Source organism: Schistocerca gregaria, chromosome 11, assembly GCF_023897955.1.
Source record: "Schistocerca gregaria isolate iqSchGreg1 chromosome 11, iqSchGreg1.2, whole genome shotgun sequence".
Lineage (NCBI taxonomy): Eukaryota > Metazoa > Arthropoda > Insecta > Orthoptera > Acrididae > Schistocerca > Schistocerca gregaria.
The window spans coordinates 11,690,382-11,703,719 of NC_064930.1; the positions used below are offsets into that span (position 1 = coordinate 11,690,382).

At 49.4% G+C, this 13,338-nt stretch overlaps 1 non-coding gene across 1 annotated transcript; it reads left to right on the forward strand.

The window, feature by feature from the left end:
• The first annotated feature begins 1,867 nt into the window (after positions 1-1,867).
• Trnat-agu (transfer RNA threonine (anticodon AGU)) lies at positions 1,868-1,941 on the forward strand. Its single transcript has one exon. It is a non-coding gene; the product is annotated as a tRNA-Thr (tRNA).
• The last annotated feature ends 11,397 nt before the right edge of the window (positions 1,942-13,338 follow it).

Here is a 13,338-nt window from a genome sequence, read left to right on the forward strand (position 1 = left end):
ATCGAGTGCAGATCTGTCTTAGGTATCACGGCTTAACGTCATTGAAGCCTAGAGAGTGGACAACACGTTCGTCTTACTCAGAGCGGTGTCCGAATTCTACTTTCGACGTTATGCGTGCCACTCTTAATGTGGCCAACTACGATTCGATACAGAATGCACGAAACCTGAAAGACACCCTCACTGATACATAGAGAGTAGTGTTTGTCTGCGGAAAAATGGGAGTGTAAGGGTCTGTGACGTTGATGTGGCTGTATGTAGCACTATCAGTGAACGGGGGGGTGGGCGTAGCTCAGATGGTAGAGCGCTCGCTTAGTGTGCGAGAGGTACTGGGATCGATACCCAGCGCCTCCAGAATTTTTAACACTCCTACGTGCGCACCTTGCCATGCAAGAGGAATAATTCCCAACCAGCAGAGGTGTCTAGGCAGATACAAGCGAACGATTAGCATCCACAATTGGCAAGCGTTCTTTTATTCGTGCGCAGGAAGCACCCACCTCGCACACCTACACTTAACTTAGAAACAGTACAAATGTTCCCATAAGATTCTCAGGCCTACGTCAGAAAGATCTGCCTTGCGCCGAGTTCACGTAAATCCCACTGCACGTTCCCATTCTTTGCGTGCAGTCGGCTGCTACAGGTGTTGCTGGTTGTGACTGCTGATTACAGATGCCGTAGCAATCACTTCATGGAGTGAGTTGAATGTTTTGCGATAGTCTGTCTCTGACAAGCAAGCACAGGTGATATAGGTGCGAACACAGGAAGCTTGCAGCCCCTCGCTGCCTGCAGACACAGAGCAGCCACACTGGGAGAGCGGCCTAAGCCGTAGGCGAAATGTGCTCATTCGCTTTGGCGCGACGTCGAACTATAAGTAAGGCTGTCACTAGCGTGAGCGTTGCGTGAGCGTCGTGTAAATTCGGAAAAGTCGGCTGCATGGGTGATTGCCAAGTTTGGGGAGCGTTTCGCAGTATGATCAGTGCAATGGAGACGCGGAAACTGGTTGTGTCCCAGTGTTTTGCAGTTGGACAACAAGAGTTTTACACAGTAGCAAAGAGCGAGGCACTGAGTTGGCATGAACATTGGAGAGCACAATGGGGCTCGAGATGTGCTTGTTACCTCAGGTGCTGTGTGATTGTCGACAAGGAGTGAAATGGACCAATTTGTGACCGCCCTTTCCATTTAAGACGTGAAAAACAGACGGAATTTGCATTCGTAATACCAGAGTATCGAAACTACTTGGAACTCTTGTGTATATGAACGTGTCCGCGCCTTTGTACTCTGGTACCTTCGCCGCTACAAACCAACCAACCAACGTGTCCGTGCACATCAGAGTCCTAAAGAATGGAGAATAGCCAGGCTTGGTCGTGTGTGCAGCCGTAGCTCAGTTGGCAGATCGTTCGCTTAGCGTGTGAAAGGTCTCGGGTTCAAGCTCCGGCTCCTCCATGTTTTGTGGTCAGTGCATGGTAAGTGTTGGTCGCGGCGAACATAAAGGGACGCAAGAAGTTGCAAAACCAGCGTCACAGACTGATATGATGTATACTGTTATAAGGAGAGCAAGATGTAAGTGTGGTGACCGGCTGTTATCGTGGTGTCATCGAGTGCAGATCTGTCTTAGGTATCACGGCTTAACGTCATTGAAGCCTAGAGAGTGGACAACACGTTCGTCTTACTCAGAGCGGTGTCCGAATTCTACTTTCGACGTTATGCGTGCCACTCTTAATGTGGCCAACTACGATTCGGTACAGAATGCACGAAACCTGAAAGACACCCTCACTGATACATAGAGAGTAGTGTTTGTCTGCGGAATAATGGGAGTGTAAGGGTCTGTGACGTTGATGTGGCTGTATGTAGCACTATTAGTCAACGGGGGGGTGGGCGTAGCTCAGATGGTAGAGCGCTCGCTTAGTGTGCGAGAGGAGCTGGGATCGATACCCAGCGCCTCCATAATTTTTAACACTAATACATGCGCACCTTGCCATGCAAGAGGAATAATTCCCAACCAGCAGAGGTGTCTAGGCAGATACAAGCGAACGATTAGCATCCACAATTGGCAAGCATTCTTTTATTCGTGCGCAGGAAGCACCCAGCTCGCACACCTACACTTAACTTAGAAACAGTACAAATGTTCCCATAAGATTCTCAAGCCTACGTCGGAAACATCTGCCTTGCGCCGAGTTCACGTAAATCCCACTGCACGTTCCCATTCTTTGCGTGCAGTCGGCTGCTACTGGTGTTGCTGGTTGTGACTGCTGATAACAGATGCCGTAGCAATCACTTCATGGAGTGAGTTGAATGTTTTGCGATAGTCTGTCTCTGACAAGCAAGCACAGGTGATATAGGTGCGAACACAGGAAGCTTGCAGCCCCTCGCTGCCTGCAGACACAGAGCAGCCACACTAGGAGAGCGGCCTAAGCCGTAGGCGAAATGTGCTCATTCGCTTTGGCGCGACGTCGAACTATAAGTAAGGCTGTCACTAGCGTGAGCGTTGCGTGAGCGTCGTGTAAAGTCGGAAAAGTCGGCTGCATGGGTGATTGCCAAGTTTGGGGAGCGTTTCGCTGTATGATCAGTGCAATGGAGACGCGGAAACTGGTTGTGTCCCAGTGTTTTGCAGTTGGACGACAAGAGTTTTACACAGTAGCAAAGAGCGAGGCACTTAGTTGGCATGAACAATGGAGAGCACAATGGGGCTCGAGATGTGCTTGTTACCTCAGGTGCTGTGTGATTGTCGACAAGGAGTGAAATGGACCAATTTGTGACCGCCCTTTCCATTTAAGACGTGAAAAACAGACGGAATTTGCATTCGTAATACCAGAGTATCGAAACTACTTGGAACTCTTGTGTATATGAACGTGTCCGCGCCTTTGTACTCTGGTAGCTTCGCCGCTACAAACCAACCAACCAACGTGTCCGTGCACATCAGAGTACCAAAGAATGGAGAATAGCCAGGCTTGGTCGTGTGTGCAGCCGTAGCTCAGTTGGCAGATCGTTCGCTTAGCGTGTGAAAGGTCTCGGGTTCAAGCTCCGGCTCCTCCATGTTTTGTGGTCAGTGCATGGTAAGTGTTGGTCGCGGCGAACATAAAGGGACGCAAGAAGTTGCAAAACCAGCGTCACAGACTGATATGATGTATACTGTTATAAGGAGAGCAAGATGTAAGTGTGGTGACCGGCTGTTATCGTGGTGTCATCGAGTGCAGATCTGTCTTAGGTATCACGGCTTAACGTCATTGAAGCCTAGAGAGTGGACAACACGTTCGTCTTACTCACAGCGGTGTCCGAATTCTATTTTCGACGTTATGCGTGCCACTCTTAATGTGGCCAACTACGATTCGATACAGAATGCACGAAACCTGAAAGACACCCTCACTGATACATAGAGAGTAGTGTTTGTCTGCGGAATAATGGGAGTGTAAGGGTCTGTGACGTTGATGTGGCTGTATGTAGCACTATTAGTCAACAGGGGGTGGGCGTAGCTCAGATGGTAGAGCGCTCGCTTAGTGTGCGAGAGGTACTGGGATCGATACCCAGCGCCTCCAGAATTTTTAACACTCCTACATGCGCACCTTGCAATGCAAGAGGAATAATTCCCAACCAGCAGAGGTGTCTAGGCAGATACAAGCGAACGATTAGCATCCACAATTGGCAAGCGTTCTTTTATTCGTGCGCAGGAAGCACCCACCTCGCACACCTACACTTAACTTAGAAACAGTACAAATGTTCCCATAAGATTCTCAAGCCTACGTCGGAAAGATCTGCCTTGCGCCGAGTTCACGTAAATCCCTCTGCACGTTCCCATTCTTTGCTTGCAGTCGGCTGCTACTGGTGTTGCTGGTTGTGACTGCTGATAACAGATGCCGTAGCAATCACTTCATGGAGTGAGTTGAATGTTTTGCGATAGTCTGTCTCTGACAAGCAAGCACAGGTGATATAGGTGCGAACACAGGAAGCTTGCAGCCCCTCGCTGCCTGCAGACACAGAGCAGCCACACTAGGAGAGCGGCCTAAACCGTAGGCGAAATGTGCTCATTCGCTTTGGCGCGACGTCGAACTATAAGTAAGGCTGTCACTAGCGTGAGCGTCGTGTAAAGTCGGAAAAGTCGGCTGCATGGGTGATTGCCAAGTTTGGGGAGCGTTTCGCAGTATGATCAGTGCAATGGAGACGCGGAAACTGGTTGTGTCCCAGTGTTTTGCAGTTGGACGACAAGAGTTTTACACAGTAGCAAAGAGCGAGGCACTTAGTTGGCATGAACAATGGAGAGCACAATGGGGCTCGAGATGTGCTTGTTACCTCAGGTGCTGTGTGATTGTCGACAAGGAGTGAAATGGACCAATTTGTGACCGCCCTTTCCATTTAAGACGTGAAAAACAGACGGAATTTGCATTCGTAATACCAGAGTATCGAAACTACTTGGAACTCTTGTGTATATGAACGTGTCCGCGCCTTTGTACTCTGGTACCTTCGCCGCTACAAACCAACCAACCAACGTGTCCGTGCACATCAGAGTCCCAAAGAATGGAGAATAGCCAGGCTTGGTCGTGTGTGCAGCCGTAGCTCAGTTGGCAGATCGTTCGCTTAGCGTGTGAAAGGTCTCGGGTTCAAGCTCCGGCTCCTCCATGGTTTGTGGTCAGTGCATGGTAAGTGTTGGTCGCGGCGAACATAAAGGGACGCAAGAAGTTGCAAAACCAGCGTCACAGACTGATATGATGTATACTGTTATAAGGAGAGCAAGATGTAAGTGTGGTGACCGGCTGTTATCGTGGTGTCATCGAGTGCAGATCTGTCTTAGGTATCACGGCTTAACGTCATTGAAGCCTAGAGAGTGGACAACACGTTCGTCTTACTCAGAGCGGTGTCCCAATTCTACTTTCGACGTTATGCGTGCCACTCTTAATGTGGCCAACTACGATTCGATACAGAATGCACGAAACCTGAAAGACACCCTCACTGATACATAGAGAGTAGTGTTTGTCTGCGGAATAATGGGAGAGTAAGGGTCTGTGACGTTGATGTGGCTGTATGTAGCACTATTAGTCAACAGGGGGGTGGGCGTAGCTCAGATGGTAGAGCGCTCGCTTAGTGTGCGAGAGGTACTGGGATCGATACCCGGCGCTTCCAGAATTTTTAACACTCCTACATGCGCACCTTGCAATGCAAGAGGAATAATTCCCAACCAGCAGAGGTGTCTAGGCAGATACAAGCGAACGATTACCATCCACAATTGGCAAGCGTTCTTTTATTCGTGCGCAGGAAGCACCCACCTCGCACACCTACACTTAACTTAGAAACAGTACAAATGTTCCCATAAGATTCTCAAGCCTACGTCGGAAAGATCTGCCTTGCGCCGAGTTCACGTAAATCCCTCTGCACGTTCCCATTCTTTGCTTGCAGTCGGCTGCTACTGGTGTTGCTGGTTGTGACTGCTGATAACAGATGCCGTAGCAATCACTTCATGGAGTGAGTTGAATGTTTTGCGATAGTCTGTCTCTGACAAGCAAGCACAGGTGATATAGGTGCGAACACAGGAAGCTTGCAGCCCCTCGCTGCCTGCAGACACAGAGCAGCCACACTAGGAGAGCGGCCTAAACCGTAGGCGAAATGTGCTCATTCGCTTTGGCGCGACGTCGAACTATAAGTAAGGCTGTCACTAGCGTGAGCGTCGTGTAAAGTCGGAAAAGTCGGCTGCATGGGTGATTGCCAAGTTTGGGGAGCGTTTCGCAGTATGATCAGTGCAATGGAGACGCGGAAACTGGTTGTGTCCCAGTGTTTTGCAGTTGGACGACAAGAGTTTTACACAGTAGCAAAGAGCGAGGCACTTAGTTGGCATGAACAATGGAGAGCACAATGGGGCTCGAGATGTGCTTGTTACCTCAGGTGCTGTGTGATTGTCGACAAGGAGTGAAATGGACCAATTTGTGACCGCCCTTTCCATTTAAGACGTGAAAAACAGACGGAATTTGCATTCGTAATACCAGAGTATCGAAACTACTTGGAACTCTTGTGTATATGAACGTGTCCGCGCCTTTGTACTCTGGTACCTTCGCCGCTACAAACCAACCAACCAACGTGTCCGTGCACATCAGAGTCCCAAAGAATGGAGAATAGCCAGGCTTGGTCGTGTGTGCAGCCGTAGCTCAGTTGGCAGATCGTTCGCTTAGCGTGTGAAAGGTCTCGGGTTCAAGCTCCGGCTCCTCCATGTTTTGTGGTCAGTGCATGGTAAGTGTTGGTCGCGGCGAACATAAAGGGACGCAAGAAGTTGCAAAACCAGCGTCACAGACTGATATGATGTATACTGTTATAAGGAGAGCAAGATGTAAGTGTGGTGACCGGCTGTTATCGTGGTGTCATCGAGTGCAGATCTGTCTTAGGTATCACTGCTTAACGTCATTGAAGCCTAGAGAGTGGACAACACGTTCGTCTTACTCAGAGCGGTGTCCGAATTCTATTTTCGACGTTATGCGTGCCACTCTTAATGTGGCCAACTACGATTCGATACAGAATGCACGAAACCTGAAAGACACCCTCACTGATACATAGAGAGTAGTGTTTGTCTGCGGAATAATGGGAGTGTAAGGGTCTGTGACGTTGATGTGGCTGTATGTAGCACTATTAGTCAACGGGTGGTGGGCGTAGCTCAGATGGTAGAGCGCTCGCTTAGTGTGCGAGAGGTAATGGGATCGATACCCAGCGCCTCCAGAATTTTTAACACTCCTACATGCGCACCTTGCAATGCAAGAGGAATAATTCCCAACCAGCAGAGGTGTCTAGGCAGATACAAGCGAACGATTACCATCCACAATTGGCAAGCGTTCTTTTATTCGTGCGCAGGAAGCACCCACCTCGCACACCTACACTTAACTTAGAAACAGTACAAATGTTCCCATAAGATTCTCAAGCCTACGTCGGAAAGATCTGCCTTGCGCCGAGTTCACGTAAATCCCTCTGCACGTTCCCATTCTTTGCTTGCAGTCGGCTGCTACTGGTGTTGCTGGTTGTGACTGCTGATAACAGATGCCGTAGCAATCACTTCATGGAGTGAGTTGAATGTTTTGCGATAGTCTGTCTCTGACAAGCAAGCACAGGTGATATAGGTGCGAACACAGGAAGCTTGCAGCCCCTCGCTGCCTGCAGACACAGAGCAGCCACACTAGGAGAGCGGCCTAAACCGTAGGCGAAATGTGCTCATTCGCTTTGGCGCGACGTCGAACTATAAGTAAGGCTGTCACTAGCGTGAGCGTCGTGTAAAGTCGGAAAAGTCGGCTGCATGGGTGATTGCCAAGTTTGGGGAGCGTTTCGCTGTATGATCAGTGCAATGGAGACGCGGAAACTGGTTGTGTCCCAGTGTTTTGCAGTTGGACGACAAGAGTTTTACACAGTAGCAAAGAGCGAGGCACTTAGTTGGCATGAACAATGGAGAGCACAATGGGGCTCGAGATGTGCTTGTTACCTCAGGTGCTGTGTGATTGTCGACAAGGAGTGAAATGGACCAATTTGTGACCGCCCTTTCCATTTAAGACGTGAAAAACAGACGGAATTTGCATTCGTAATACCAGAGTATCGAAACTACTTGGAACTCTTGTGTATATGAACGTGTCCGCGCCTTTGTACTCTGGTACCTTCGCCGCTACAAACCAACCAACCAACGTGTCCGTGCACATCAGAGTCCCAAAGAATGGAGAATAGCCAGGCTTGGTCGTGTGTGCAGCCGTAGCTCAGTTGGCAGATCGTTCGCTTAGCGTGTGAAAGGTCTCGGGTTCAAGCTCCGGCTCCTCCATGTTTTGTGGTCAGTGCATGGTAAGTGTTGGTCGCGGCGAACATAAAGGGACGCAAGAAGTTGCAAAACCAGCGTCACAGACTGATATGATGTATACTGTTATAAGGAGAGCAAGATGTAAGTGTGGTGACCGGCTGTTATCGTGGTGTCATCGAGTGCAGATCTGTCTTAGGTATCACGGCTTAACGTCATTGAAGCCTAGAGAGTGGACAACACGTTCGTCTTACTCAGAGCGGTGTCCGAATTCTATTTTCGACGTTATGCGTGCCACTCTTAATGTGGCCAACTACGATTCGATACAGAATGCACGAAACCTGAAAGACACCCTCACTGATACATAGAGAGTAGTGTTTGTCTGCGGAATAATGGGAGTGTAAGGGTCTGTGACGTTGATGTGGCTGTATGTAGCACTATTAGTCAACGGGGGGTGGGCGTAGCTCAGATGGTAGAGCGCTCGCTTAGTGTGCGAGAGGTACTGGGATCGATACCCAGCGCCTCCATAATTTTTAACACTCCTACATGCGCACCTTGCAATGCAAGAGGAATAATTCCCAACCAGCAGAGGTGTCGAACACTAGATCGCGTGTTGATTACCATCCACAATTGGCAAGCGTTCTTTTATTCGTGCGCAGGAAGCACCCACCTCGCACACCTACACTTAACTTAGAAACAGTACAAATGTTCCCATAAGATTCTCAAGCCTACGTCGGAAAGATCTGCCTTGCGCCGAGTTCACGTAAATCCCTCTGCACGTTCCCATTCTTTGCTTGCAGTCGGCTGCTACTGGTGTTGCTGGTTGTGACTGCTGATAACAGATGCCGTAGCAATCACTTCATGGAGTGAGTTGAATGTTTTGCGATAGTGTCTGTCTCTGACAAGCAAGCACAGGTGATATAGGTGCGAACACAGGAAGCTTGCAGCCCCTCGCTGCCTGCAGACACAGAGCAGCCACACTAGGAGAGCGGCCTAAACCGTAGGCGAAATGTGCTCATTCGCTTTGGCGCGACGTCGAACTATAAGTAAGGCTGTCACTAGCGTGAGCGTCGTGTAAAGTCGGAAAAGTCGGCTGCATGGGTGATTGCCAAGTTTGGGGAGCGTTTCGCTGTATGATCAGTGCAATGGAGACGCGGAAACTGGTTGTGTCCCAGTGTTTTGCAGTTGGACGACAAGAGTTTTACACAGTAGCAAAGAGCGAGGCACTTAGTTGGCATGAACAATGGAGAGCACAATGGGGCTCGAGATGTGCTTGTTACCTCAGGTGCTGTGTGATTGTCGACAAGGAGTGAAATGGACCAATTTGTGACCGCCCTTTCCATTTAGGACGTGAAAAACTGACGGAATTTGCATTCGTAATACCAGAGTATCGAAACTACTTGGAACTCTTGTGTATATGAACGTGTCCGCGCCTTTGTACTCTGATACCTTCGCCGCTACAAACCAACCAACCAACGTGTCCGTGCACATCAGAGTCCCAAAGAATGGAGAATAGCCAGGCTTGGTCGTGTGTGCAGCCGTAGCTCAGTTGGCAGATTGTTCGCTTAGCGTGTGAAAGGTCTCGGGTTCAAGCTCCGGCTCCTCCATGTTTTGTGGTCAGTGCATGGTAAGTGTTGGTCGCGGCGAACATAAAGGGACGCAAGAAGTTGCAAAACCAGCGTCACAGACTGATATGATGTATACTGTTATAAGGAGAGCAAGATGTAAGTGTGGTGGCCGGCTGTTATCGTGGTGTCATCGAGTGCAGATCTGTCTTAGGTATCACGGCTTAACGTCATTGAAGCCTAGAGAGTGGACAACACGTTCGTCTTACTCAGAGCGGTGTCCGAATTCTACTTTCGACGTTATGCGTGCCACTCTTAATGTGGCCAACTATGATTCGATACAGAATGCACGAAACCTGAAAGACACCCTCACTGATACATAGAGAGTAGTGTTTGTCTGCGGAATAATGGGAGTGTAAGGGTCTGTGACGTTGATGTGGCTGTATGTAGCACTATTAGTCAACGGGGGGGTGGGCGTAGCTCAGATGGTAGAGCGCTCGCTTAGTGTGCGAGAGGTACTGGGATCGATACCCAGCGCCTCCAGAATTTTTAACACTCCTACATGCGCACCTTGCCATGCAAGTGGAATAATTCCCAACCAGCATAGGTGTCTAGGCAGATACAAGCGAACGATTAGCATCCACAATTGGCAAACCTTCTTTTATTTGTGCGCAGGAAGCACCCACCTCGCACACCTACACTTAACTTAGAAACAGTACAAATGTTCCCATAAGATTCTCAAGCCTACGTCGGAAAGATCTGCCTTGCGCCGAGTTCACGTAAATCCCACTGCACGTTCCCATTCTTTGCGTGCAGTCGGCTGCTCCTGGTGTTGCTGGTTGTGACTGCTGATAACAGATGCCGTAGCAATCACTTCATGGAGTGAGTTGAATGTTTTGCGATAGTCTGTCTCTGACAAGCAAGCACAGGTGATATAGGTGCGAACACAGGAAGCTTGCAGCCCCTCGCTGCCTGCAGACACAGAGCAGCCACACTAGGAGAGCGGCCTAAGCCGTAGGCGAAATGTGCTCATTCGCTTTGGCGCGACGTCGAACTATAAGAAAGGCTGTCACTAGCGTGAGCGTTGCGTGAGCGTCGTGTAAAGTCGGAAAAGTCGGCTGCATGGGTGATTGACAAGTTTGGGGAGCGTTTCGCAGTATGATCAGTGCAATGGAGACGCGGAAACTGGTTGTGTCCCAGTGTTTTGCAGTTGGACGACAAGAGTTTTACACAGTAGCAAAGAGCGAGGCACTGAGTTGGCATGAACAATGGAGAGCACAATGGGGCTCGAGATGTGCTTGTTACCTCAGGTGCTGTGTGATTGTCGACAAGGAGTGAAATGGACCAATTTGTGACCGCCCTTTCCATTTAAGACGTGAAAAACAGACGGAATTTGCATTCGTAATACCAGAGTATCGAAACTACTTGGAACTCTTGTGTATATGAACGTGTCCGCGCCTTTGTACTCTGGTACCTTCGCCGCTACAAACCAACCACCCAACGTGTCCGTGCACATCAGAGTCCCAAAGAATGGAGAATAGCCAGGCTTGGTCGTGTGTGCAGCCATAGCTCAGTTGGCAGATCGTTCGCTTAGCGTGTGAAAGGTCTCGGGTTCAAGCTCCGGCTCCTCCATGTTTTGTGGTCAGTGCATGGTAAGTGTTGGTCGCGGCGAACATAAAGGGACGCAAGAAGTTGCAAAACCAGCGTCACAGACTGATATGATGTATACTGTTATAAGGAGAGCAAGATGTAAGTGTGGTGACCGGCTGTTATCGTGGTGTCATCGAGTGCAGATCTGTCTTAGGTATCACGGCTTAACGTCATTGAAGCCTAGAGAGTGGACAACACGTTCGTCTTACTCAGAGCGGTGTCCGAATTCTACTTTCGACGTTATGCGTGCCACTCTTAATGTGGCCAACTACGATTCGATACAGAATGCACGAAACCTGAAAGACACCCTCACTGATACATAGAGAGTAGTGTTTGTCTGCGGAATACTGGGAGTGTAAGGGTCTGTGACGTTGATGTGGCTGTATGTAGCACTCTTAGTCAACGGGGGGTGGGCGTAGCTCAGATGGTAGAGCGCTCGCTTAGTGTGCGAGAGGTACTGGGATCGATACCCAGCGCCTCCAGAATATTTAACACTCCTACATGCGCACCTTGCCATGCAAGTGGAATAATTCCCAACCAGCAGAGGTGTCTAGGCAGATACAAGCGAACGATTACCATCCACAATTGGCAAGCGTTCTTTTATTCGTGCGCAGGAAGCACCCACCTCGCACACCTACACTTAACTTAGAAACAGTACAAATGTTCCCATAAGATTCTCAAGCCTACGTCGGAAAGATCTGCCTTGCGCCGAGTTCACGTAAATCCCACTGCACGTTCCCATTCTTTGCGTGCAGTCGGCTGCTACTGGTGTTGCTGGTTGTGACTGCTGATAACAGATGCCGTAGCAATAACTTCATGGAGTGAGTTGAATGTTTTGCGATTGTCTGTCTCTGACAAGCAAGCACAGGTGATATAGGTGCGAACACAGGAAGCTTGCAGCCCCTCGCTGCCTGCAGACACAGAGCAGCCACACTAGAAGAGCGGCCTAAGCCGTAGGCGAAATGTGCTCATTCGCTTTGGCGCGACGTCGAACTGTAAATAAGGCTGTCACTAGCGTGAGCGTTGCGTGAAGTCGGAAAAGTCATCTGCATGGGTGATTGCCAAGTTTGGGGAGCGTTTCGTAGTACGATCAGTGCAATGGAGACGCGGAAACTTGTTGTGTCCCAGTGTTTTGCAGTTGGACGACAAGAGTTTTACACAGTAGCAAAGAGCGAGGCACTGAGTTGGCATGAACAATGGAGAGCACAATGGGGCTCGAGATGTGCTTGTTACCTCAGGTGCTGTGTGATTGTCGACAAGGAGTGAAATGGACCAATTTGTGACCGCCCTTTCCATTTAGGACGTGAAAAACTGACGGAATTTGCATTCGTAATACCAGAGTATCGAAACTACTTGGAACTCTTGTGTATATGAACGTGTCCGCGCCTTTGTACTCTGGTACCTTCGCCGCTACAAACCAACCAACCAACGTGTCCGTGCACATCAGAGTCCCAAAGAATGGAGAATAGCCAGGCTTGGTCGTGTGTGCAGCCGTAGCTCAGTTGGCAGATTGTTCGCTTAGCGTGTGAAAGGTCTCGGGTTCAAGCTCCGGCTCCTCCATGTTTTGTGGTCAGTGCATGGTAAGTGTTGGTCGCGGCGAACATAAAGGGACGCAAGAAGTTGCAAAACCAGCGTCACAGACTGATATGATGTATACTGTTATAAGGAGAGCAAGATGTAAGTGTGGTGACCGGCTGTTATCGTGGTGTCATCGAGTGCAGATCTGTCTTAGGTATCACGGCTTAACGTCATTGAAGCCTAGAGAGTGGACAACACGTTCGTCTTACTCAGAGCGGTGTCCGAATTCTACTTTCGACGTTATGCGTGCCACTCTTAATGTGGCCAACTATGATTCGATACAGAATGCACGAAACCTGAAAGACACCCTCACTGATACATAGAGAGTAGTGTTTGTCTGCGGAATAATGGGAGTGTAAGGGTCTGTGACGTTGATGTGGCTGTATGTAGCACTATTAGTCAACGGGGGGGTGGGCGTAGCTCAGATGGTAGAGCGCTCGCTTAGTGTGCGAGAGATACTGGGATCGATACCCAGCGCCTCCAAAATTTTTAACACTCCTACATGCGCACCTTGCCATGCAAGTGGAATAATTCCCAACCAGCATAGGTGTCTAGGCAGATACAAGCGAACGATTAGCATCCACAATTGGCAAACCTTCTTTTATTTGTGCGCAGGAAGCACCCACCTCGCACACCTACACTTAACTTAGAAACAGTACAAATGTTCCCATAAGATTCTCAAGCCTACGTCGGAAAGATCTGCCTTGCGCCGAGTTCACGTAAATCCCACTGCACGTTCCCATTCTTTCCGTGCAGTCGGCTGCTACTGGTGTTGCTGGTTGTGACTGCTGATAACAGATGCCGTAG